Genomic DNA, 27,620 nt, shown 5'->3' on the forward strand with positions numbered 1-27,620 from the left:
CCCTCTGGCTGGACCGATTTCGACAGAATATCCCAAGTTACCGCCGCTCTGATATCCAATAGTTTTCCTCGGCTGTATGTAATGATACAAAACACTTTCTGAGATAACAATGTAAAAAATTATACATAAAAAAACAAAATACTGCAAAGTTTCCTAAGAGGTAGTCGCGAGGCCGCCATCTTCGTCTGCGCCAGGTTCCATATCAAGAAGCTAATTAATTATCATTACACAGGTGCACCTTGTGCTGGGGACAATAAATGGCCACTCTAAAATGTGCATTTTTGTCACACAACACAATGCCACAGATGTCTCATGTTTTGAGGGAGCGTGCAATTGGCATGATGACTGCAGGAATGTCCACCAGAGATGTTGCCAGAGAATTTAGTGTTTATTTCTCTACCATAAGCCGCCTCCAACAGCGTTTTAGAGAATTTGGCAGTATGTTCCAACCGTGCGGGTAGTAGAACACTGGGCATTAGCGTGACGGAGTGGGCGGTAGCAGCGTGACGGAGTGGGCGGTAGCAGCGTGACGGAGTGGGCGGTAGCAGCGTGACGGAGTGGGCGGTAGCAACGTGACGGAGTGGGCGGTAGCAACGTGACGGAGTGGGCGGTAGCAGCGTGACGGAGTGGGCGGTAGCAGCGTGACGGAGTGGGCGGTAGCAGCGTGACTGAGTGGGCGGTAGCAGCGTGACTGAGTGGGCGGTAGCAGCGTGACGGAATGGGCGGTAGCAGCGTGACGGAGTGGGCGGTAGCAGCGTGACGGAGTGGGCGGTAGCAGCGTGACGGAGTGGGCGGCAGTGTGGGTCGTGTGACAGAGAATGGATCAGGGCTCTAAAGTGCGACCAAATAGTTTGCTGGACGACCAGGAGTTTTATTTTGCATCTATGAAAAAAGTCTCCCAGATAATTGTTGTAATGATTAGGGTCCACTGTACCTTTTTTTGTTTCCTAAAAACAAGAGTGAGTGCAGATTCGGTATCTTCATGTTTGTTCCATTACTACAGCGAAAACGGCTTGCTTCTAGCCCAGCCACGTCAACAGATCCGGCCCATATTACAGATCCGGCCCATATTACAGATCCGGCCCATATTACAGATCCGGCCCATTATTATATTAAAGATCCGGCCCATATTACCAGCGCATCATTTCTTGTACATTTCTTGTATCCTATAGCGGACCGCATTTTACATTCATAAACCATGTGTTCAGGCATATTATCTAATTGGCTAGCTAGCTAGATCACCTAATATGACCTAATATTACCTTTCTCTCTCGCTCTCTACCTCGTCTCTCTCGCTCTCTCTACCTCGTCTCGCTCTCTCTACCTCGACTCGCTCTCTACCTCGTCTCTCTCTCGCTCTCTACCTCGTCTCTCTCTCGCTCTCTACCTCGTCTCTCTCTCGCTCTACCTCGTCTCGCTCTCTACCTCGTCTCTCTCTCGCTCTCTACCTCGTCTCTCTCTCGCTCTCTACCTCGTCGCTCGCTCTACCTCGTCTCTCTCTCGCTCTACCTCGTCTCGCTCTCTACCTCGTCTCTCTCTCGCTCTCTACCTCGTCTCTCTCTCGCTCTCTACCTCGTCGCTCGCTCTACCTCGTCTCTCTCGCTCTCTCTACCTCGTCTCGCTCTCTCTACCTCGACTCGCTCTCTACCTCGTCTCGCTCTCTACCTCGTCTCTCTCTCGCTCTCTACCTCGTCTCTCTCTCGCTCTCTACCTCGTCGCTCGCTCTACCTCGTCTCGCTCTCTCTCTACCTCGTTTCTTTCTCTACCTCGTCTCTCTCTACCTCGTCTCTCTCTCTCTCTCTACCTTCTCTCCATCTCTGTCTACCTACCACATCTCTCTCTCTTTCTACCTCTTTCTACTACCTCTCTCTCCATCTCTACCTCCTCTCTCTCATCTCTCCACCTCGTCTTTTTCTCATCTCTCTACCTCGTCTCTCTCTCTCCATCTCTCTGTCTACCTGCCACATCTGTCTCGATCTCTACATCTTCTCTCTCTCTCTACCTCGTCTCTCTTCCTCGTCTCGCTCTCAACTCGTCTCTCTCTCTACCTCGTTTCTTTCTCTACCTCGTCTCTCTCTCCCTCGCCGCTCTCTCTCTCTCTACCTCATCTCTCTCTCTACCTCGTCTCGCTCTCTCTCGCTCTCTACCTCGTTTCTCTCTCGCTCTCTACCTCGTTTCTCTCTCGCTCTCTACCTCGTTTCTCTCTCGCTCTCTACCTCGTTTCTCTCTCTCTACCTCGTCTCGCTCTCTCTCTCGTCTCGCTCTCTCTCGCTCTCTACCTCGTTTCTCTCTCGCTCTCTACCTCGTCTCTCTCTCGCTCTCAACTCGTCTCTCTCTCTACCTCGTTTCTTTCTCTCCCTCGTCTCTCTCTCCCTCGTCTCTCTCTCGCTCTCTACCTCGTCTTTCTCTACCTCGTCTCTCTCTCCTCTCTCTCTCTTTCTACCTCCTCTCTCTCTCCATCTCTATACCTTCTCCCTCTCTCTCCCTCTTTCTCTCTCTCCATATCTCTCTCTCTCGCTCTCCATATCTCTCTCTCTCTCTCTCTCAAAATTCAATTTCAATGTAAGGGCTTTATTGGCATGGGAAACATATGTTAACATTGCCAAAGCAAGTGGAATAGATAATAAACAAAAGTGAATTAAACAATAAATATTAACAGTAAACATTACACTCAGAAGTCCCAAAATAATAAAGGCTGTTTTCTAATTCTTTGTGGATCTGTGTAATCTGAAGGAAATATGTGTCTCTAATATGGTCATACATTTGGCAGGAGGTTAAGAAGTGCAGCTCAGTTTCCACCTCATTTTGTGGCCAGTGGGCACATAGCCTGTATGTTCTTAAAGTCTGTTTCAGGGCTCCAGAGTTCATCTGCGTGGATGGGAGAACCTTCCAGAAGGACAACCATCTCCACAGAGGAACTCTAGAGCTCTGTCAGAGTGACCATCGGGTTCTTTCCAAATCATGTCCATTCAATTGAATTTACCACAGGTGGACTCCAATCAAGTTGTAGAAATATCTCAAGGATGATCAATGGAATCAGGATGCATCTGAGCTCAATTTTCGAGTCTCATAGCAAAGGGTCTGAATACTTATGTAAATAAGGTATTTCTGTTAGTTATATGTAATAAATAAGCAAAAATGTTGTAAAAACCTGTTTTCGCTTTGTCATTATGGGGTATTGTTCGATTTATTTCATTCTGCCTGTTCTTTGGAATTTTGTAAATGAATTAACAATCCACATTGAACACTGCATGGTGATGAATTAGTGACAACATATGTTTGTTGAGTAGGCCTAGACTTAATGATTCTGATGACAATACACTCTGTCTTTATCAAACTGTTTTTGCGTATTTTAAGTGTAGAACCTGTCTATGTTTAGGGGGGTTATAGCCCTAGACTAACTAACCTGTCTATGTTTAGGGGGGTTATAGCCTAGGCTAACTAACCTGTCTATGTTTAGGGGGGTTATAGCCCTAGGATAACTAACCTGTCTATGTTTAGGGGGGTTATAACCCTAGGATAACTAACCTGTCTATGTTTAGGGGGGTTATAACCCTAGGATAACTAACCTGTCTATGTTTAGGGGGGTTATAGCCCTAGGCTAACTAACCTGTCTATGTTTAGGGGGGTTATAGCCCTAGGATAACTAACCTGTCTATGTTTAGGGGGGTTATAGCCCTAGGATAACTAACCTGTCTATGTTTAGGGGGGGTTATAGCCCTAGGATAACTAACCTGTCTATGTTTAGGGGGGTTATAGCCCTAGGATAACTAACCTGTCTATGTTTAGGGGGGGTTATAGCCCTAGGATAACTAACCTGTCTATGTTTAGGGGGGTTATAGCCCTAGGATAACTAACCTGTCTATGTTTAGGGGGTTATAGCCCTAGGCTAACTAACCTGTCTATGTTTAGGGGGGTTATAGCCCTAGGATAACTAACCTGTCTATGTTTAGGGGGTTATAGCCTAGCCCTAGGCTAACTAACCTGTCTATGTTTAGGGGGTTATAGCCCTAGGATAACTAACCTGTCTATGTTTAGGGGGTTATAGCCCTAGGATAACTAACCTGTCTATGTTTAGGGGGTTATAGCCCTAGGCTAACTAACCTGTCTATGTTTAGGGGGTTATAGCCCTAGGATAACTAACCTGTCTATGTTTAGGGGGTTATAGCCCTAGGATAACTAACCTGTCTATGTTTAGGGGGTTATAGCCCTAGGATAACTAACCTGTCTATGTTTAGGGGGGTTATAGCCCTAGGATAACTAACCTGTCTATGTTTAGGGGGTTATAGCCCTAGGATAACTAACCTGTCTATGTTTAGGGGGTTATAGCCCTAGGCTAACTAACCTGTCTATGTTTAGGGGGTTATAGCCCTAGGATAACTAACCTGTCTATGTTTAGGGGGTTATAGCCCTAGGCTAACTAACCTGTCTATGTTTAGGGGGTTATAGCCCTAGGATAACTAACCTGTCTATGTTTAGGGGGTTATAGCCCTAGGATAACTAACCTGTCTATGTTTAGGGGGTTATAGCCCTAGGATAACTAACCTGTCTATGTTTAGGGGGTTATAGCCCTAGGATAACTAACCTGTCTATGTTTAGGGGGTTATAGCCCTAGGATAACTAACCTGTCTATGTTTAGGGGGTTATAGCCCTAGGCTAACTAACCTGTCTATGTTTAGGGGGTTATAGCCTAGCCCTAGGCTAACTAACCTGTCTATGTTTAGGGGGGTTATAGTCTAGCCCTAGGATAACTAACCTGTCTATGTTTAGGGGGTTATAGCCCTAGGATAACTAACCTGTCTATGTTTAGGGGGGTTATAGCCCTAGGCTAACTAACCTGTCTATGTTTAGGGGGGTTATAGCCCTAGGATAACTAACCTGTCTATGTTTAGGGGGGTTATAGCCCTAGGATAACTAACCTGTCTATGTTTAGGGGGTTATAGCCCTAGGATAACTAACCTGTCTATGTTTAGGGGGTTATAGCCCTAGGATAACTAACCTGTCTATGTTTAGGGGGTTATAGCCCTAGGATAACTAACCTGTCTATGTTTAGGGGGTTATAGCCCTAGGATAACTAACCTGTCTATGTTTAGGGGGTTATAGCCCTAGGATAACTAACCTGTCTATGTTTAGGGGGGGTTATAGCCCTAGGATAACTAACCTGTCTATGTTTAGGGGGTTATAGCCCTAGGATAACTAACCTGTCTATGTTTAGGGGGTTATAGCCCTAGGCTAACTAACCTGTCTATGTTTAGGGGGGGTTATAGCCCTAGGCTAACTAACCTGTCTATGTTTAGGGGGGTTATAGCCCTAGGCTAACTAACCTGTCTATGTTTAGGGGGGTTATAGCCCTAGGATAACTAACCTGTCTATGTTTAGGGGGTTATAGCCCTAGGCTAACTAACCTGTCTATGTTTAGGGGGGTTATAGCCCTAGGATAACTAACCTGTCTATGTTTAGGGGGTTATAGCCCTAGGCTAACTAACCTGTCTATGTTTAGGGGGGGTTATAGCCCTAGGATAACTAACCTGTCTATGTTTAGGGGGGTTATAGCCCTAGGATAACTAACCTGTCTATGTTTAGGGGGTTATAGCCCTAGGCTAACTAACCTGTCTATGTTTAGGGGGGTTATAGCCCTAGGATAACTAACCTGTCTATGTTTAGGGGGTTATAGCCCTAGGATAACTAACCTGTCTATGTTTAGGGGGGTTATAGCCCTAGGCTAACTAACCTGTCTATGTTTAGGGGGGTTATAGCCCTAGGATAACTAACCTGTCTATGTTTAGGGGGGTTATAGCCCTAGGATAACTAACCTGTCTATGTTTAGGGGGGTTATAGCCCTAGGATAACTAACCTGTCTATGTTTAGGGGGGTTATAGCCCTAGGATAACTAACCTGTCTATGTTTAGGGGGTTATAGCCCTAGGCTAACTAACCTGTCTATGTTTAGGGGGTTATAGCCCTAGGATAACTAACCTGTCTATGTTTAGGGGGTTATAGCCCTAGGATAACTAACCTGTCTATGTTTAGGGGGGTTATAGTCCTAGGATAACTAACCTGTCTATGTTTAGGGGGTTATAGCCCTAGGATAACTAACCTGTCTATGTTTAGGGGGTTATAGCCCTATGCTAACTAACCTGTCTATGTTTAGGGGGTTATAGCCCTAGGATAACTAACCTGTCTATGTTTAGGGGGTTATAGCCCTAGGATAACTAACCTGTCTATGTTTAGGAGGTTATAGCCCTAGGCTAACTAACCTGTCTATGTTTAGGGGGTTATAGCCCTAGGATAACTAACCTGTCTATGTTTAGGGGGTTATAGCCCTAGGATAACTAACCTGTCTATGTTTAGGGGGGTTATAGTCCTAGGATAACTAACCTGTCTATGTTTAGGGGGTTATAGCCCTAGGCTAACTAACCTGTCTATGTTTAGGGGGGTTATAGCCTAGCCCTAGGATAACTAACCTGTCTATGTTTAGGGGGTTATAGCCCTAGGCTAACTAACCTGTCTATGTTTAGGGGGTTATAGCCCTAGGATAACTAACCTGTCTATGTTTAGGGGGTTATAGCCCTAGGATAACTAACCTGTCTATGTTTAGGGGGTTATAGCCCTAGGATAACTAACCTGTCTATGTTTAGGGGGTTATAGCCCTAGGATAACTAACCTGTCTATGTTTAGGGGGGTTATAGCCCTAGGATAACTAACCTGTCTATGTTTAGGGGGTTATAGCCCTAGGATAACTAACCTGTCTATGTTTAGGGGGTTATAGCCCTAGGATAACTAACCTGTCTATGTTTAGGGGGTTATAGCCCTAGGCTAACTAACCTGTCTATGTTTAGGGGGTTATAGCCCTAGGATAACTAACCTGTCTATGTTTAGGGGGTTATAGCCCTAGGCTAACTAACCTGTCTATGTTTAGGGGGTTATAGCCCTAGGATAACTAACCTGTCTATGTTTAGGGGGGTTATAGCCCTAGGATAACTAACCTGTCTATGTTTAGGGGGGTTATAGCTCTAGGATAACTAACCTGTCTATGTTTAGGGGGGTTATAGCCCTAGGATAACTAACCTGTCTATGTTTAGGGGGTTATAGCCCTAGGCTAACTAACCTGTCTATGTTTAGGGGGTTATAGCCCTATGCTAACTAACCTGTCTATGTTTAGGGGGTTATAGCCCTAGGCTAACTAACCTGTCTATGTTTAGGGGGTTATAGCCCTATGCTAACTAACCTGTCTATGTTTAGGGGGTTATAGCCCTAGGATAACTAACCTGTCTATGTTTAGGGGGGTTATAGCCCTAGGATAACTAACCTGTCTATGTTTAGGGGGGTTATAGCCCTAGGCTAACTAACCTGTCTATGTTTAGGGGGTTATAGCCCTAGGATAACTAACCTGTCTATGTTTAGGGGGTTATAGCCCTAGGATAACTAACCTGTCTATGTTTAGGGGGGTTATAGCCTAGCCCTAGGCTAACTAACCTGTCTATGTTTAGGGGGTTATAGCCCTAGGATAACTAACCTGTCTATGTTTAGGGGGTTATAGCCCTAGGATAACTAACCTGTCTATGTTTAGGGGGTTATAACCCTAGGCTAACTAACCTGTCTATGTTTAGGGGGGTTATAGCCCTAGGATAACTAACCTGTCTATGTTTAGGGGGTTATAGCCCTAGGATAACTAACCTGTCTATGTTTAGGGGGTTATAGCCCTAGGATAACTAACCTGTCTATGTTTAGGGGGTTATAGCCCTAGGATAACTAACCTGTCTATGTTTAGGGGGTTATAGCCCTAGGATAACTAACCTGTCTATGTTTAGGGGGTTATAGCCCTAGGCTAACTAACCTGTCTATGTTTAGGGGGTTATAGCCCTAGGATAACTAACCTGTCTATGTTTAGGGGGTTATAGCCCTAGGCTAACTAACCTGTCTATGTTTAGGGGGTTATAGCCCTAGGATAACTAACCTGTCTATGTTTAGGGGGTTATAGCCCTAGGATAACTAACCTGTCTATGTTTAGGGGGTTATAGCCCTAGGATAACTAACCTGTCTATGTTTAGGGGGTTATAGCCCTAGGATAACTAACCTGTCTATGTTTAGGGGGTTATAGCCCTAGGCTAACTAACCTGTCTATGTTTAGGGGGGTTATAGCCCTAGGATAACTAACCTGTCTATGTTTAGGGGGGTTATAGCCCTAGGATAACTAACCTGTCTATGTTTAGGGGGGTTATAGCCCTAGGATAACTAACCTGTCTATGTTTAGGGGGTTATAGCCCTAGGATAACTAACCTGTCTATGTTTAGGGGGGTTATAGCCCTAGGCTAACTAACCTGTCTATGTTTAGGGGGTTATAGCCCTAGGATAACTAACCTGTCTATGTTTAGGGGGTTATAACCCTAGGCTAACTAACCTGTCTATGTTTAGGGGGTTATAGCCCTAGGCTAACTAACCTGTCTATGTTTAGGGGGTTATAGCCCTAGGATAACTAACCTGTCTATGTTTAGGGGGGTTATAGCCCTAGGCTAACTAACCTGTCTATGTTTAGGGGGTTATAGCCCTAGGATAACTAACCTGTCTATGTTTAGGTGGTTATAGCCCTAGGATAACTAACCTGTCTATGTTTAGGGGGGTTATAGCCCTAGGATAACTAACCTGTCTATGTTTAGGGGGGTTATAGCCCTAGGCTAACTAACCTGTCTATGTTTAGGGGGTTATAGCCCTAGGATAACTAACCTGTCTATGTTTAGGGGGTTATAGCCCTAGGCTAACTAACCTGTCTATGTTTAGGGGGTTATAGCCCTAGGCTAACTAACCTGTCTATGTTTAGGGGGTTATAGCCCTAGGATAACTAACCTGTCTATGTTTAGGGGGGTTATAGCCCTAGGATAACTAACCTGTCTATGTTTAGGGGGTTATAGCCCTAGCCCTAGGCTAACTAACCTGTCTATGTTTAGGGGGGTTATAGCCCTAGGATAACTAACCTGTCTATGTTTAGGGGGGTTATAGCCCTAGGATAACTAACCTGTCTATGTTTAGGGGGTTATAGCCCTAGGATAACTAACCTGTCTATGTTTAGGGGGGTTATAGCCCTAGGCTAACTAACCTGTCTATGTTTAGGGGGTTATAGCCCTATGCTAACTAACCTGTCTATGTTTAGGGGGTTATAGCCTAGCCCTAGGCTAACTAACCTGTCTATGTTTAGGAGGTTATAGCCCTAGGATAACTAACCTGTCTATGTTTAGGGGGTTATAGCCCTAGGCTAACTAACCTGTCTATGTTTAGGGGGTTATAGCCCTAGGCTAACTAACCTGTCTATGTTTAGGGGGGTTATAGCTCTAGGCTAACTAACCTGTCTATGTTTAGGGGGGTTATAGCCCTAGGATAACTAACCTGTCTATGTTTAGGGGGTTATAGCCCTAGGCTAACTAACCTGTCTATGTTTAGGGGGGTTATAGCCCTAGGATAACTAACCTGTCTATGTTTAGGGGGTTATAGCCCTAGGCTAACTAACCTGTCTATGTTTAGGGGGTTATAGCCCTAGGATAACTAACCTGTCTATGTTTAGGGGGTTATAGCCCTAGGCTAACTAACCTGTCTATGTTTAGGGGGTTATAGCCTAGCCCTAGGCTAACTAACCTGTCTATGTTTAGGGGGTTATAGCCCTAGGATAACTAACCTGTCTATGTTTAGGGGGTTATAGCCCTAGGATAACTAACCTGTCTATGTTTAGGGGGTTATAGCCCTAGGCTAACTAACCTGTCTATGTTTAGGGGGTTATAGCCCTAGGATAACTAACCTGTCTATGTTTAGGGGGTTATAGCCCTAGGCTAACTAACCTGTCTATGTTTAGGGGGTTATAGCCCTAGGATAACTAACCTGTCTATGTTTAGGGGGTTATAGCCCTAGGCTAACTAACCTGTCTATGTTTAGGGGGTTATAGCCTAGCCCTAGGCTAACTAACCTGTCTATGTTTAGGGGGTTATAGCCCTAGGATAACTAACCTGTCTATGTTTAGGGGGTTATAGCCCTAGGATAACTAACCTGTCTATGTTTAGGGGGTTATAGCCCTAGGATAACTAACCTGTCTATGTTTAGGGGGTTATAACCCTAGCCCTAGGCTAACTAACCTGTCTATGTTTAGGGGGGTTATAGCCCTAGGCTAACTAACCTGTCTATGTTTAGGGGGTTATAGCCCTAGGATAACTAACCTGTCTATGTTTAGGGGGTTATAGCCCTAGGATAACTAACCTGTCTATGTTTAGGGGGTTATAGCCCTATGCTAACTAACCTGTCTATGTTTAGGGGGGTTATAGCCCTAGGATAACTAACCTGTCTATGTTTAGGGGGGTTATAGCCCTAGGCTAACTAACCTGTCTATGTTTAGGGGGTTATAGCCCTAGGATAACTAACCTGTCTATGTTTAGGGGGTTATAGCCCTAGGATAACTAACCTGTCTATGTTTAGGGGGTTATAGCCCTAGGATAACTAACCTGTCTATGTTTAGGGGGTTATAGCCCTAGGATAACTAACCTGTCTATGTTTAGGGGGTTATAGCCCTAGGCTAACTAACCTGTCTATGTTTAGGGGGGTTATAGCCCTAGGCTAACTAACCTGTCTATGTTTAGGGGGGTTATAGCCCTAGGATAACTAACCTGTCTATGTTTAGGGGGGTTATAGCCCTAGGCTAACTAACCTGTCTATGTTTAGGGGGTTATAGCCCTAGGATAACTAACCTGTCTATGTTTAGGGGGGTTATAGCCCTAGGCTAACTAACCTGTCTATGTTTAGGGGGGTTATAGCCCTATGCTAACTAACCTGTCTATGTTTAGGGGGGTTATAGCCTAGCCCTATGCTAACTAACCTGTCTATGTTTAGGGGGTTATAGCCCTAGGCTAACTAACCTGTCTATGTTTAGGGGGGTTATAGCCCTAGGATAACTAACCTGTCTATGTTTAGGGGGGTTATAGCCCTAGGCTAACTAACCTGTCTATGTTTAGGGGGTTATAGCCCTAGGATAACTAACCTGTCTATGTTTAGGGGGGGTTATAGCCCTAGGCTAACTAACCTGTCTATGTTTAGGGGGTTATAGCCCTAGGCTAACTAACCTGTCTATGTTTAGGGGGTTATAGCCCTAGGCTAACTAACCTGTCTATGTTTAGGGGGTTATAGCCCTAGGATAACTAACCTGTCTATGTTTAGGGGGGTTATAGCCCTAGGATAACTAACCTGTCTATGTTTAGGGGGGTTATAGCCCTAGGCTAACTAACCTGTCTATGTTTAGGGGGGGTTATAGCCCTAGGATAACTAACCTGTCTATGTTTAGGGGGTTATAACCCTAGGCTAACTAACCTGTCTATGTTTAGGGGGGGTTATAGCCCTAGGATAACTAACCTGTCTATGTTTAGGGGGTTATAGCCCTAGGATAACTAACCTGTCTATGTTTAGGGGGTTATAGCCCTAGGCTAACTAACCTGTCTATGTTTAGGGGGTTATAGCCCTAGGATAACTAACCTGTCTATGTTTAGGGGGTTATAGCCCTAGGATAACTAACCTGTCTATGTTTAGGGGGTTATAGCCCTAGGATAACTAACCTGTCTATGTTTAGGGGGTTATAGCCCTAGGATAACTAACCTGTCTATGTTTAGGGGGTTATAGCCCTAGGCTAACTAACCTGTCTATGTTTAGGGGGTTATAGCCCTAGGATAACTAACCTGTCTATGTTTAGGGGGTTATAGCCCTAGGCTAACTAACCTGTCTATGTTTAGGGGGTTATAGCCCTAGGCTAACTAACCTGTCTATGTTTAGGGGGTTATAGCCCTAGGCTAACTAACCTGTCTATGTTTAGGGGGGTTATAGCCCTAGGATAACTAAACTGTCTATGTTTAGGGGGTTATAGCCCTAGGATAACTAACCTGTCTATGTTTAGGGGGTTATAGCCCTAGGATAACTAACCTGTCTATGTTTAGGGGGTTATAGCCCTAGGCTAACTAACCTGTCTATGTTTAGGGGGTTATAGCCCTAGGATAACTAACCTGTCTATGTTTAGGGGGTTATAGCCCTAGGATAACTAACCTGTCTATGTTTAGGGGGTTATAGCCCTAGGATAACTAACCTGTCTATGTTTAGGGGGTTATAGCCCTAGGATAACTAACCTGTCTATGTTTAGGGGGGTTATAGCCCTAGGCTAACTAACCTGTCTATGTTTAGGGGGTTATAGCCCTAGGCTAACAAACCTGTCTATGTTTAGGGGGTTATAGCCCTAGGATAACTAACCTGTCTATGTTTAGGGGTTATAGCCCTAGGATAACTAACCTGTCTATGTTTAGGGGGTTATAGCCCTAGGCTAACTAACCTGTCTATGTTTAGGGGGTTATAGCCTAGCCCTAGGCTAACTAACCTGTCTATGTTTAGGGGGTTATAGCCCTAGGATAACTAACCTGTCTATGTTTAGGGGGTTATAGCCCTAGGATAACTAACCTGTCTATGTTTAGGGGGTTATAGCCCTAGGATAACTAACCTGTCTATGTTTAGGGGGTTATAGCCCTAGGCTAACTAACCTGTCTATGTTTAGGGGGTTATAGCCCTAGGCTAACTAACCTGTCTATGTTTAAGGGGGGGGGGTTATAGCCTAGCCCTAGGCTAACTAACCTGTCTATGTTTAGGGGGTTATAGCCCTAGGATAACTAACCTGTCTATGTTTAGGGGGGTTATAGCCCTAGGATAACTAACCTGTCTATGTTTAGGGGGGTTATAGCCCTAGCCTTATGCTAACTAACCTGTCTATGTTTAGGGGGTTATAGCCCTAGCCTTATGCTAACTAACCTGTCTATGTTTAGGGGGTTATAGCCCTAGCCTTATGCTAACTAACCTGTCTATGTTTAGGGGGGTTATAGCCTAGCCCTAGGCTAACTAACCTGTCTATGTTTAGGGGGTTATAGCCCTAGCCTTATGCTAACTAACCTGTCTATGTTTAGGGGGGTTATAGCCCTAGGCTAACTAACCTGTCTATGTTTAGGGGGTTATAGCCCTATGCTAACTAACCTGTCTATGTTTAGGGGGGTTATAGCCCTAGGCTAACTAACCTGTCTATGTTTAGGGGGTTATAGCCCTAGGCTAACTAACCTGTCTATGTTTAGGGGGTTATAGCCCTAGGATAACTAACCTGTCTATGTTTAGGGGGTTATAGCCCTAGGATAACTAACCTGTCTATGTTTAGGGGGTTATAGCCCTAGGATAACTAACCTGTCTATGTTTAGGGGGTTATAGCCCTAGGCTAACTAACCTGTCTATGTTTAGGGGGTTATAGCCCTAGGATAACTAACCTGTCTATGTTTAGGGGGTTATAGCCCTAGGCTAACTAACCTGTCTATGTTTAGGGGGGTTATAGCCCTAGGATAACTAACCTGTCTATGTTTAGGGGGTTATAGCCCTAGGATAACTAACCTGTCTATGTTTAGGGGGGTTATAGCCCTAGGATAACTAACCTGTCTATGTTTAGGGGGGTTATAGCCCTATGCTAACTAACCTGTCTATGTTTAGGGGGTTATAGCCCTAGGATAACTAACCTGTCTATGTTTAGGGGGTTATAGCCCTAGGATAACTAACCTGTCTATGTTTAGGGGGGTTATAGCCTAGCCCTAGGATAACTAACCTGTCTATGTTTAGGGGGTTATAGCCCTAGGCTAACTAACCTGTCTATGTTTAGGGGGGTTATAGCCTAGCCCTAGGCTAACTAACCTGTCTATGTTTAGGGGGTTATAGCCCTAGGCTAACTAACCTGTCTATGTTTAGGGGGGTTATAGCCCTATGCTAACTAACCTGTCTATGTTTAGGGGGTTATAGCCCTAGGATAACTAACCTGTCTATGTTTAGGGGGTTATAGCCCTAGGATAACTAACCTGTCTATGTTTAGGGGGTTATAGCCCTAGGATAACTAACCTGTCTATGTTTAGGGGGTTATAGCCCTAGGATAACTAACCTGTCTATGTTTAGGGGGTTATAGCCCTAGGATAACTAACCTGTCTATGTTTAGGGGGTTATAGCCCTAGGATAACTAACCTGTCTATGTTTAGGGGGGTTATAGCCCTAGGATAACTAACCTGTCTATGTTTAGGGGGTTATAGCCCTAGGATAACTAACCTGTCTATGTTTAGGGGGTTATAGCCCTAGGATAACTAACCTGTCTATGTTTAGGGGGTTATAGCCTAGCCCTAGGATAACTAACCTGTCTATGTTTAGGGGGTTATAACCCTAGGCTAACTAACCTGTCTATGTTTAGGGGGTTATAGCCTAGCCCTAGGATAACTAACCTGTCTATGTTTAGGGGGTTATAACCCTAGGCTAACTAACCTGTCTATGTTTAGGGGGTTATAGCCCTAGGATAACTAACCTGTCTATGTTTAGGGGGGTTATATATTCCTAGGCTAACTAACCTGTCTATGTTTAGGGGGGTTATAGCCTAGCCCTAGGATAACTAACCTGTCTATGTTTAGGGGGGTTATATATTCCTAGGCTAACTAACCTGTCTATGTTTAGGGGGGTTATATATTCCTAGGCTAACTAACCTGTCTATGTTTAGGGGGTTATAGCCTAGCCCTAGGATAACTAACCTGTCTATGTTTAGGGGGTTATAGCCCTAGGATAACTAACCTGTCTATGTTTAGGGGGGTTATATATTCCTAGGCTAACTAACCTGTCTATGTTTAGGGGGGTTATATATTCCTAGGCTAACTAACCTGTCTATGTTTAGGGGGGTTATAACCCTAGGATAACTAACCTGTCTATGTTTAGGGGGTTATAGCCCTAGGCTAACTAACCTGTCTATGTTTAGGGGGTTATAGCCCTAGGCTAACTAACCTGTCTATGTTTAGGGGGTTATAGCCCTAGGCTAACTAACCTGTCTATGTTTAGGGGGTTATAGCCCTAGGATAACTAACCTGTCTATGTTTAGGGGGTTATAGCCCTAGGCTAACTAACCTGTCTATGTTTAGGGGGGTTATAGCCCTAGGATAACTAACCTGTCTATGTTTAGGGGGTTATAGCCCTAGGATAACTAACCTGTCTATGTTTAGGGGGTTATAGCCCTAGGCTAACTAACCTGTCTATGTTTAGGGGGGTTATAGCCCTAGGATAACTAACCTGTCTATGTTTAGGGGGTTATAGCCCTAGGATAACTAACCTGTCTATGTTTAGGGTGGTTATAGCCCTAGGCTAACTAACCTGTCTATGTTTAGGGGGTTATAGCCCTAGGATAACTAACCTGTCTATGTTTAGGGGGTTATAGCCCTAGGATAACTAACCTGTCTATGTTTAGGGGGGTTATAGCCCTAGGCTAACTAACCTGTCTATGTTTAGGGGGGTTATAGCCCTAGGCTAACTAACCTGTCTATGTTTAGGGGGGTTATAGCCCTAGGATAACTAACCTGTCTATGTTTAGGGGGTTATAGCCCTAGGATAACTAACCTGTCTATGTTTAGGGGGGTTATAGCCCTAGGCTAACTAACCTGTCTATGTTTAGGGGGTTATAGCCCTAGCCCTAGGCTAACTAACCTGTCTATGTTTAGGGGGTTATAGCCCTAGGATAACTAACCTGTCTATGTTTAGGGGGGTTATAGCCCTAGGATAACTAACCTGTCTATGTTTAGGGGGTTATAGCCCTAGGATAACTAACCTGTCTATGTTTAGGGGGTTATAGCCCTAGGCTAACTAACCTGTCTATGTTTAGGGGGTTATAGCCCTAGGATAACTAACCTGTCTATGTTTAGGGGGTTATAGCCCTAGGCTAACTAACCTGTCTATGTTTAGGGGGTTATAGCCCTAGGATAACTAACCTGTCTATGTTTAGGGGGTTATAGTCCTAGGATAACTAACCTGTCTATGTTTAGGGGGTTATAGCCCTAGGCTAACTAACCTGTCTATGTTTAGGGGGGTTATAGCCTAGCCCTAGGATAACTAACCTGTCTATGTTTAGGGGGTTATAGCCCTAGGATAACTAACCTGTCTATGTTTAGGGGGTTATAGCCCTAGGATAACTAACCTGTCTATGTTTAGGGGGGTTATAGCCCTATGATAACTAACCTGTCTATGTTTAGGGGGGTTATAGCCTAGCCCTAGGATAACTAACCTGTCTATGTTTAGGGGGTTATAGCCCTAGGATAACTAACCTGTCTATGTTTAGGGGGTTATAGCCCTAGCCCTAGGCTAACTAACCTGTCTATGTTTAGGGGGTTATAGCCCTAGGATAACTAACCTGTCTATGTTTAGGGGGTTATAGCCCTAGGATAACTAACCTGTCTATGTTTAGGGGGGTTATAGCCCTAGGATAACTAACCTGTCTATGTTTAGGGGGGTTATAGCCCTAGGATAACTAACCTGTCTATGTTTAGGGGGGTTATAGCCCTAGGCTAACTAACCTGTCTATGTTTAGGGGGTTATAGCCCTAGGATAACTAACCTGTCTATGTTTAGGGGGGTTATAGCCCTAGGATAACTAACCTGTCTATGTTTAGGGGGTTATAGCCCTAGGATAACTAACCTGTCTATGTTTAGGGGGTTATAGCCCTAGGCTAACTAACCTGTCTATGTTTAGGGGGTTATAGCCCTAGGCTAACTAACCTGTCTATGTTTAGGGGGGTTATAGCCCTAGGATAACTAACCTGTCTATGTTTAGGAGGTTATAGCCCTAGGCTAACTAACCTGTCTATGTTTAGGGGGTTATAGCCCTAGGATAACTAACCTGTCTATGTTTAGGGGGTTATAGCCCTAGGATAACTAACCTGTCTATGTTTAGGGGGGTTATAGCCCTAGGATAACTAACCTGTCTATGTTTAGGGGGGTTATAGCCCTAGGATAACTAACCTGTCTATGTTTAGGGGGTTATAGCCTAGCCCTAGGCTAACTAACCTGTCTATGTTTAGGGGGTTATAGCCCTAGGATAACTAACCTGTCTATGTTTAGGGGGTTATAGCCCTAGGATAACTAACCTGTCTATGTTTAGGGGGTTATAGCCTAGCCCTAGGCTAACTAACCTGTCTATGTTTAGGGGGTTATAGCCTAGCCCTAGGCTAACTAACCTGTCTATGTTTAGGGGGTTATAGCCCTAGGATAACTAACCTGTCTATGTTTAGGGGGTTATAGCCCTAGGATAACTAACCTGTCTATGTTTAGGGGGTTATAGCCCTAGGATAACTAACCTGTCTATGTTTAGGGGGTTATAGCCCTAGGATAACTAACCTGTCTATGTTTAGGGGGTTATAGCCCTAGGATAACTAACCTGTCTATGTTTAGGGGGTTATAGCCCTAGGATAACTAACCTGTCTATGTTTAGGGGGGTTATAGCCCTAGGATAACTAACCTGTCTATGTTTAGGGGGTTATAGCCCTAGGATAACTAACCTGTCTATGTTTAGGGGGGTTATAGCCCTAGGATAACTAACCTGTCTATGTTTAGGGGGTTATAGCCCTAGGCTAACTAACCTGTCTATGTTTAGGGGGGTTATAGCCCTAGGATAACTAACCTGTCTATGTTTAGGGGGTTATAGCCCTAGGCTAACTAACCTGTCTATGTTTAGGGGGGTTATAGCCCTAGGATAACTAACCTGTCTATGTTTAGGGGGTTATAACCCTAGGATAACTAACCTGTCTATGTTTAGGGGGGTTATAGCCTAGCCCTAGGATAACTAACCTGTCTATGTTTAGGGGGGTTATAGCCCTAGGATAACTAACCTGTCTATGTTTAGGGGGGTTATAGCCCTAGGATAACTAACCTGTCTATGTTTAGGGGGGTTATAGCCCTAGGATAACTAACCTGTCTATGTTTAGGGGGGTTATAGCCCTAGGATAACTAACCTGTCTATGTTTAGGGGGGTTATAGCCCTAGGATAACTAACCTGTCTATGTTTAGGGGGTTATAGCCCTAGGATAACTAACCTGTCTATGTTTAGGGGGTTATAGCCCTAGGCTAACTAACCTGTCTATGTTTAGGGGGGTTATAGCCCTAGGATAACTAACCTGTCTATGTTTAGGGGGTTATAGCCTAGCCCTAGGATAACTAACCTGTCTATGTTTAGGGGGTTATAGCCCTAGGATAACTAACCTGTCTATGTTTAGGGGGTTATAGCCCTAGGATAACTAACCTGTCTATGTTTAGGGGGGTTATAGCCCTAGGATAACTAACCTGTCTATGTTTAGGGGGTTATAGCCCTAGGCTAACTAACCTGTCTATGTTTAGGGGGGTTATAGCCCTAGGATAACTAACCTGTCTATGTTTAGGGGGGTTATAGCCCTAGGATAACTAACCTGTCTATGTTTAGGGGGGTTATAGCCCTAGGCGAACTAACCTGTCTATGTTTAGGGGGTTATAGCCCTAGGATAACTAACCTGTCTATGTTTAGGGGGGTTATAGCCCTAGGATAACTAACCTGTCTATGTTTAGGGGGGTTATAGCCTAGCCCTAGGATAACTAACCTGTCTATGTTTAGGGGGTTATAGCCCTATGCTAACTAACCTGTCTATGTTTAGGGGGTTATAGCCCTAGGATAACTAACCTGTCTATGTTTAGGGGGTTATAGACTAGCCCTAGGATAACTAACCTGTCTATGTTTAGGGGGGTTATAGCCCTAGGATAACTAACCTGTCTATGTTTAGGGGGGGTTATAGCCCTAGGATAACTAACCTGTCTATGTTTAGGGGGTTATAGCCCTAGGATAACTAACCTGTCTATGTTTAGGGGGTTATAGCCCTAGGATAACTAACCTGTCTATGTTTAGGAGGTTATAGCCCTAGGCTAACTAACCTGTCTATGTTTAGGGGGTTATAGCCCTAGGATAACTAACCTGTCTATGTTTAGGGGGGTTATAGCCCTAGGATAACTAACCTGTCTATGTTTAGGGGGTTATAGCCCTAGGATAACTAACCTGTCTATGTTTAGGGGGTTATAGCCCTAGGCTAACTAACCTGTCTATGTTTAGGGGGGTTATAGCCCTAGGATAACTAACCTGTCTATGTTTAGGGGGGTTATAGCCCTAGGATAACTAACCTGTCTATGTTTAGGGGGGTGATAGCCCTAGGATAACTCATTCTAAATGGCTCTAGCAGTAATGTAGCTTAAGTGGAAAATAGACGGGACGTAATTATTCAAAAACTGAAGCTCGTTGTTGGAACACATATTTTCCTACTTCAATCGACCAGTCCACTTTGAATTTGTGATAAAACTGTCATCATTTGGCAATGAATGTAGCTTATGTATCCTATCAGTTAGATCCGTTTTTACAGGCATTTATTTCAGTAGGCCTAACGGGAGACTGTGTACACACTGTGTATAGGGAGCAGATGGAACACAATTGAGTAATTGAAAGGGAATTTAGGGAGAAGAATGGTGTGATGCTTGGCTTGGTTTCTCTTTTTGTTGTGCCCCGCAAATGCACATGTACAAATGGAACACTAGTCAAAGCAAATTAACATTGTTACAGAGGCATAAATATCATACCCTCCCCTCGTCTAACTTCCTCACTCACAATTATTTCAGGACTATCCATAATCATGGTAGGATCCACATGAATGTAGAAGTGTTTAGAAACGTTCTATTCTTACTCACATTAAAAGTGACTCCAAAATGAGACACCGGATTTGGAGGTCCTTTGCTGGCGTGGTTACACATGGTCTGCGGTTGTGAGGCCAGTTGGATGTACTGCCAAATTCTCTAAAAAACGACGTTGGAGGCGGCTTATGGTAGAGAAATTAACATTCAGTTCTCTGGCAACAGCTCTGGTGGACATTCCTGCAGTCAGCATGCCAATTGCACACTCCCTCAAAACTTGAGTTATCTGTGGCATTGTGTTTTGTGACAAATGAACACATTTTAGTGGCCTTTTATTGTCCCCAGCACAAGGTGCACCTGTGTAATGATCATGCAGTTTAATCAGCTTCTTGATATGCCACACCTGTCAGGTGGATGGATTATCTTGGCAAATGAGAAATGCTCACTAACAGGGATGTAAACAAATTTGTGCACAACATTTGAGAGAAATAAGCTTTTTGTGCGTATGTAAAATTTCTAGGATCTTTTATCTCAGCTCATGAAAACATGGGACCAACACTTTACATGTTGCGTTTATATTTTTGTTCAGTGTATATCAATCAATTGGTGATGGCACTAGAACAGTCTGCAGCACCCGGCCTCACCCTACTAGAATCTGAAGTCAAATGTCTACTGTTTGCTTATGATCTGGTGCTTCTGCCACCAACCAAGGAGGGCCTACAGCAGCACCTAGATCTTCTGCACATATTCTGCCAGACCTGGGCCCTGAGAGTAAATCTCAGTAAGACAAAAATAATGGTGTTCCAAAAAAGATCCAGTTGCCAGGACCACAAATACAAATTCCATCTAGACACTGTTGCCCTAGAGCACACAAAAAACTATACATACCTCAGCCTAAACATCAACGCCACAGATAACTTCCACAAAGCTGTGAACGATCTGAGAGACAAGGCAAGAAGGGCCTTCTATGCCATCAAAAGGAACATAAAACTCAACATCCCAATTAGGATCTGGCAAAAAAATACTTTAATCAGTTATAGAACCCATTGCCCTTTATGGTTGTGAGGTCTGGGGTCAGCTCACCAACCAATAATTCACAAAATGGGTAGAACACATTTAGACCTAACCAAATTATGAGAAGGCAAAAAGATAACTATTTGATACACTGGAAAGAATCAACCCCCAAAAAAAGACAGGCTATGTGCACACTGCCCACAAAATGAGGTGGAAACTGAGCTGCACTTCCTAACCTCCTGCCAAATGTATGACCATATTAGAGACACATATTTCCTTCAGATTACACAGACCCACAAAGAATTTGAAAACAAATCCAAACATTGATAAACTCCCTTATCTACTGGGTGAAATACCACAGTGTGCCATCACAGCAGCAAGATTTGTGGCCCGTTGCCATGAGAAAAGGGAAACCAGTGAAGCACAAACAACATTATAAACATTATAAATACCAACATGTACCTGTTTATCTTCCCCTACTATTCGTAGTACAACTATTGGCACATTGTTAAAACACTGTACGTAGCTGATAACATTTTAAATGTCTAATATTTAAACCCTTGGGTGCAACGTTTACGGTTCATTTCTAATCGTTTTTTTGTTTTTGTTGTTTTGTCTTCTCACTTTTGTTTGTTTATTTCACTTGCTTTGGCAATGTAAACACATGCCAATAAAGACCACATTTCCCATGCCAATAAAGACCCATTGAATTGAAATTGAAGAGAGGAGAGAGAGAGAGGGGAAGAGAGGAGAGGAGAGAGAGGGGAAGAGAGGAGAGGAGGAGAGAGGGGGGAAGAGAGGAGAGGAGAGAGGGGGGAAGAGAGGAGAGGAGAGAGGGGGGAAGAGAGGAGAGGAGAGAGGGGGGGGGGAGAGGAGAGAGGAGAGGAGAGAGGGGGGAAGAGAGGAGAGAGGGGGGAAGAGAGGAGAGGGGAGGGGGGAGAGAGGAGAGGAGGGGGGGAAGAGAGGAGAGGAGAGAGGGGGGGAGAGGAGAGGAGAGGGGGAAGAGAGGAGAGGAGAGGGGGAAGAGAGGAGAGGAGAGAGGGGAGAGGAGAGGGGGAAGAGAGGAGAGGAGAGAGGGGGGAAGAGAGGGGGGAGAGAGGAGAGGGGGAGAGGGGGGAGAGAGGGGAAAGGGAGAAAGGGGTTTGCTTTATGTATATCCTTCTAATTATTCTTTACAGTTATTGACTATCGACACAACTTCTCTGGTTGGTATTTACTGTAATCTAAAGTAGATCTCATGACGTCATATTGCTCCCTAAAGCCGTGTTGCGATTAGGGGAATAATCTCACCATGGTTGGTTTGCTGTTGAGATTAGGGGAATAATCACCATGGTTGGTTTGCCTTGTAGCCACTTGCCTACCAATAGATGTCTTTGACGTTGTAATATATATATTATATATGATATATTCTAATCCTCAGCAGTTTTGGTTGCCTGGTGTCTTCTTTATGTATTTGAAATAGTCAAATCAAAATGGGATATGGAGGGTTAATATATCATCGACCATTAAGGCTTGTCCGGGGCAAGTAAAACAAATAGGACCACCAGTTGGCTGAATGGACAAGTCTAAAATCACTATTAAACAATTACTCCGATCAGAATTTGATCAGGCAGCGCATGGGAGTGCATGGTTGACATTCTGAATAAATTGCTTATATTCCTATTTGCTATAGCCTATTTCAATAAATATGTTTATATTTACTCAAAGCAAGAGAACAATGTAGATGGCGCTTAGTCTCACCAAAGCAGCGCAAAATATCAGAAAATGTTTTCTTTTCTCTCCCTCTAATGTTTTATGATCTGGGCAAATAGCCGAAGTGTATTTTTATAGCGGACACTCCAGTGTCTTGTTGTTGTTGTAGAGGACACTCCAGTGTCTTGTTGTTGTTGTAGAGGACACTCCAGTGTCTTGTTGTTGTTGTAGAGGACACTCCAGTGTCTTGTTGTTGTTGTTGTAGAGGACACTCCAGTGTCTTGTTGTTGTTGTTGTAGAGGACACTCCAGTGTCTTGTTGTTGTTGTTGTAGAGGACACTCCAGTGTCTTGTTGTTGTTGTTGTAGAGGACACTCCAGTGTCTTGTTGTTGTTGTAGAGGACACTCCAGTGTCTTGTTGTTGTTGTAGAGGACACTCCAGTGTCTTGTTGTTGTTGTAGAGGACACTCCAGTGTCTTGTTGTTGTTGTTGTAGAGGACACTCCAGTGTCTTGTTGTAGAGGACACTCCAGTGTCTTGTTGTTGTTATAGAGGACACTCCAGTGTCTTGTTGTTGTTGTTGTTGTTGTAGAGGACACTCCAGTGTCTTGTTGTTGTAGAGGACACTCCAGTGTCTTGTTGTTGTTGTTGTAGAGGACACTCCAGTGTCTTGTTGTTGTAGAGGACACTCCAGTGTCGTGTTGTTGTTGTTGTAGAGGACACTCCAGTGTCTTGTTGTTGTTGTTGTAGAGGACACTCCAGTGTCTTGTTGTTGTTGTAGAGGACACTCCAGTGTCTTGTTGTTGTTGTAGAGGACACTCCAGTGTCTTGTTGTTGTTGTTGTAGAGGACACTCCAGTGTCTTGTTGTTGTTGTAGAGGACACTCCAGTGTCGTGTTGTTGTTGTTGTAGAGGACACTCCAGTGTCTTGTTGTTGTTGTTGTAGAGGACACTCCAGTGTCGTGTTGTTGTTGTTGTAGAGGACACTCCAGTGTCGTGTTGTTGTTGTTGTAGAGGACACTCCAGTGTCGTGTTGTTGTTGTTGTAGAGGACACTCCAGTGTCTTGTTGTTGTTGTTGTAGAGGACACTCCAGTGTCTTGTTGTTGTTGTTGTAGAGGACACTCCAGTGTCTTGTTGTTGTAGAGGACACTCCAGTGTCGTGTTGTTGTTGTAGAGGACACTCCAGTGTCTTGTTGTTGTAGAGGACACTCCAGTGTCTTGTTGTTGTTGTAGAGGACACTCCAGTGTCTTGTTGTTGTTGTTGTAGAGGACACTCCAGTGTCGTGTTGTTGTTGTTGTAGAGGACACTCCAGTGTCTTGTTGTTGTTGTTGTAGAGGACACTCCAGTGTCTTGTTGTTGTAGAGGACACTCCAGTGTCTTGTTGTTGTTGTTGTAGAGGACACTCCAGTGTCTTGTTGTTGTTGTTGTAGAGGACACTCCAGTGTCTTGTTGTTGTTGTTGTAGAGGACACTCCAGTGTCTTGTTGTTGTTGTTGTTGTTGTAGAGGACACTCCAGTGTCTTGTTGTTGTTGTTGTAGAGGACACTCCAGTGTCTTGTTGTTGTTGTTGTAGAGGACACTCCAGTGTCTTGTTGTTGTAGAGGACACTCCAGTGTCTTGTTGTTGTTGTTGTAGAGGACACTCCAGTGTCTTGTTGTTGTTGTTGTTGTTGTAGAGGACACTCCAGTGTCTTGTTGTTGTTGTTGTTGTTGTAGAGGACACTCCAGTGTCTTGTTGTTGTTGTGGTTGTTGTAGAGGACACTCCAGTGTCTTGTTGTTGTTGTTGTTGTAGAGGACACTCCAGTGTCTTGTTGTTGTTGTAGAGGACACTCCAGTGTCTTGTTGTTGTTGTTGTAGAGGACACTCCAGTGTCTTGTTGTTGTTGTTGTAGAGGACACTCCAGTGTCTTGTTGTTGTTGTAGAGGACACTCCAGTGTCTTGTTGTTGTTGTAGAGGACACTCCAGTGTCTTGTTGTTGTTGTTGTTGTAGAGGACACTCCAGTGTCTTGTTGTTGTTGTTGTTGTAGAGGACACTCCAGTGTCTTGTTGTTGTGGTTGTTGTAGAGGACACTCCAGTGTCTTGTTGTTGTTGTTGTTGTTGTAGAGGACACTCCAGTGTCTTGTTGTTGTTGTTGTTGTTGTAGAGGACACTCCAGTGTCTTGTTGTTGTTGTAGAGGACACTCCAGTGTCTTGTTGTTGTTGTTGTAGAGGACACTCCAGTGTCTTGTTGTTGTTGTTGTAGAGGACACTCCAGTGTCTTGTTGTTGTTATAGAGGACACTCCAGTGTCTTGTTGTTGTTGTTGTTGTTGTAGAGGACACTCCAGTGTCTTGTTGTTGTTGTAGAGGACACTCCAGTGTCTTGTTGTTGTTGTAGAGGACACTCCAGTGTCTTGTTGTTGTTGTTGTAGAGGACACTCCAGTGTCTTGTTGTTGTAGAGGACACTCCAGTGTCTTGTTGTTGTTGTTGTAGAGGACACTCCAGTGTCTTGTTGTTGTTGTTGTTATAGAGGACACTCCAGTGTCTTGTCGTTGTTGTTGTTGTAGAGGACACTCCAGTGTCTTGTTGTTGTTGTAGAGGACACTCCAGTGTCTTGTTGTTGTTGTTGTTGTAGAGGACACTCCAGTGTCTTGTTGTTGTTGTTGTAGAGGACACTCCAGTGTCTTGTTGTTGTAGAGGACACTCCAGTGTCTTGTTGTTGTTGTTGTAGAGGACACTCCAGTGTCGTGTTGTTGTTGTTGTAGAGGACACTCCAGTGTCTTGTTGTTGTTGTTGTAGAGGACACTCCAGTGTCTTGTTGTTGTTGTTGTAGAGGACACTCCAGTGTCTTGTTGTTGTTGTTGTAGAGGACACTCCAGTGTCTTGTTGTTGTTGTAGAGGACACTCCAGTGTCTTGTTGTTGTTGTTGTAGAGGACACTCCAGTGTCTTGTTGTTGTAGAGGACACTCCAGTGTCTTGTTGTTGTTGTTGTAGAGGACACTCCAGTGTCTTGTTGTTGTTGTTGTAGAGGACACTCCAGTGTCTTGTTGTTGTTGTTGTAGAGGACACTCCAGTGTCTTGTCGTTGTTGTTGTTGTAGAGGACACTCCAGTGTCTTGTTGTTGTAGAGGACACTCCAGTGTCTTGTTGTTGTTGTAGAGGACACTCCAGTGTCTTGTTGTTGTTGTTGTAGAGGACACTCCAGTGTCTTGTTGTTGTTGTAGAGGACACTCCAGTGTCTTGTTGTTGTTGTTGTAGAGGACACTCCAGTGTCTTGTTGTTGTAGAGGACACTCCAGTGTCTTGTTGTTGTTGTTGTAGAGGACACTCCAGTGTCTTGTTGTTGTTGTTGTAGAGGACACTCCAGTGTCTTGTCGTTGTTGTTGTTGTAGAGGACACTCCAGTGTCTTGTTGTTGTTGTTGTAGAGGACACTCCAGTGTCGTGTTGTTGTTGTTGTAGAGGACACTCCAGTGTCTTGTTGTTGTAGAGGACACTCCAGTGTCTTGTCGTTGTTGTTGTTGTAGAGGACACTCCAGTGTCTTGTTGTTGTAGGAGGCCATATGTTCTATTTCCTCTCCGTTTGATATGATTATGACCTGGTATATTAAGACACTCAGTTTAATGCATGTTAGATTTCTCCTGCTGCACTATTTGATGATCAAACAGGGAATGAATCTAACAGAGTTCTCAGCAAGTTAAGTTGTTTTAGAATAACCCCAAACATGGGAGGCCTAAGGTACTAACGAGAGCGATGAAACGATAAAGATCTAAAGAGAAAGGTGAACAAACCTTACAGTTGAGCAAAGCGTTATAAAACAGGAATGATCCATGCATGCAAGGCCTAAAATAAATATATATCCTTCCTTGCCATTGCGAACCAGACAACCAAAATCGTACTAACTGAAATATCAAAAAAGCATTAATACAAATTGAAGGTATGAAGAGTATTTTTCAAATGAATCTAATAAATAGTTTTAGGTTCCTAAAGTTGCAGCTTTTAAATGGGAATCAGTATGAAAGTGGGATTTTATGCTGTAATCATTCACAGATTTATTTTGAATGACATATATATTTTAGACCACAAGAAGTGAAATTGAGCAAACAATAACAAGATGGGAAAAATATATAATGAGGCAAAAGAAAACTTAGGCTACAGCAGAGGAAAGCTTATGAAAGAAATGCGTAGTTGGCCTAGACCTATTTCAATATTATAGCAATGTGCATCAGATAGACCTGGGATCCTACACATCTCTAGACCTGGGATCCTATACATCTCTAGACCTGGGATCCTACACATCTCTAGACCTGGGATCCTACACATCTCTAGACCTGGGATCCTACACATCTCTAGACCTAGGTAACTTCAGCTTTTGGACAAATAAGAAATCAGTCCTACTTTGGACCAGTGTCTAAAAAAAGTGAATGTGAAGCCCAGTATATGGACAGAAAGATCTATAGGATAGAGCTTGAAGTAGCTAGCCTGCTGCTGCCAAGCAGTATAGCTGTGTAGTTAACTTAACACCATCATCATGACTGGCTGGATCACGTGACTGGCTGGATCACATGCTACAAGGCTCAGCTGACAGAAGTGTGCGTGCAGGCGGGCTTGTTAACCGTACATGCTGCCTAACTGTTTGTACCGGAGCCTCGATTGGTTCAGACGCTCTCGCTATGTTAATTATTGTCTAACACCCTGTGCCAAAGTCTCACTAGAAGAAACACACACTAGGGTTTAATATTTTCCTGAGAAATTTGACAAACTGACTTGTTGGAAAGGTGGCATCCTATGATGGTGCCACGTTGAAAGTCACTTGGCTTTTCAGTAAGGCCATTCTACTGCCAATGTTTGTCTATGGAGTTTGCATGGCTTAATGCTCAATTTTTATACACCTGTCAGCAACGGGTGTGGCTGAAATAGCCGATTCCACTCATTTGAAAAGGGATGTCCACATACTTTAGTTTATATAGTGTACCTTAGTACAGCATTGGTTACGTTTAGAGATCAACTGTTAAAAACAGACACGATATTGGAGGATTTGGACATAACTTCACCCATAAATCCTGGTGGAATGCATGATATTGTGTAACAGTGTTGCTTCCGTCCCTCTCCTCACCTGGGCTTGAACCAGGGACCCTCTGCACACATCGACAACAGTCACCCTCGAAGCACCGTTACCCGTCGCTCCACAAAAGCCGCGGCCCTTGCAGAGCAAAGGGAAACAACTACTTCAAGGTCTCAGAGCGAGTGACGTCACCGATTTGAAATGCTACTAGCGTGCACCGCTAACTAGCTAGCCATTTCACACCGGTTACAATTGTATATGAAACATATGCTCCTAGGTTAACCCAGAAGAAGCCATGTGCACCTAGCTTAACCCAGAAGAAGCCATATGCACCTAGCTTAACCCAGAAG

General features: G+C 44.0%; 1 protein-coding gene across 1 annotated transcript in view; it reads left to right on the forward strand.

The window, feature by feature from the left end:
- The window catches only part of LOC311118537 (egl nine homolog 1-like), a gene marked incomplete at its 3' end in the record, with an annotated part of 49,687 nt that overhangs the window by 5,033 nt on the left and 17,034 nt on the right, over positions 1 to 27,620 (forward strand). The window lies entirely within an intron of this gene.

This window comes from Coregonus lavaretus, assembly GCF_964263955.1.
Source record: "Coregonus lavaretus genome assembly, contig: HAP1_SCAFFOLD_390, whole genome shotgun sequence".
Taxonomy (NCBI): domain Eukaryota; kingdom Metazoa; phylum Chordata; class Actinopteri; order Salmoniformes; family Salmonidae; genus Coregonus; species Coregonus lavaretus.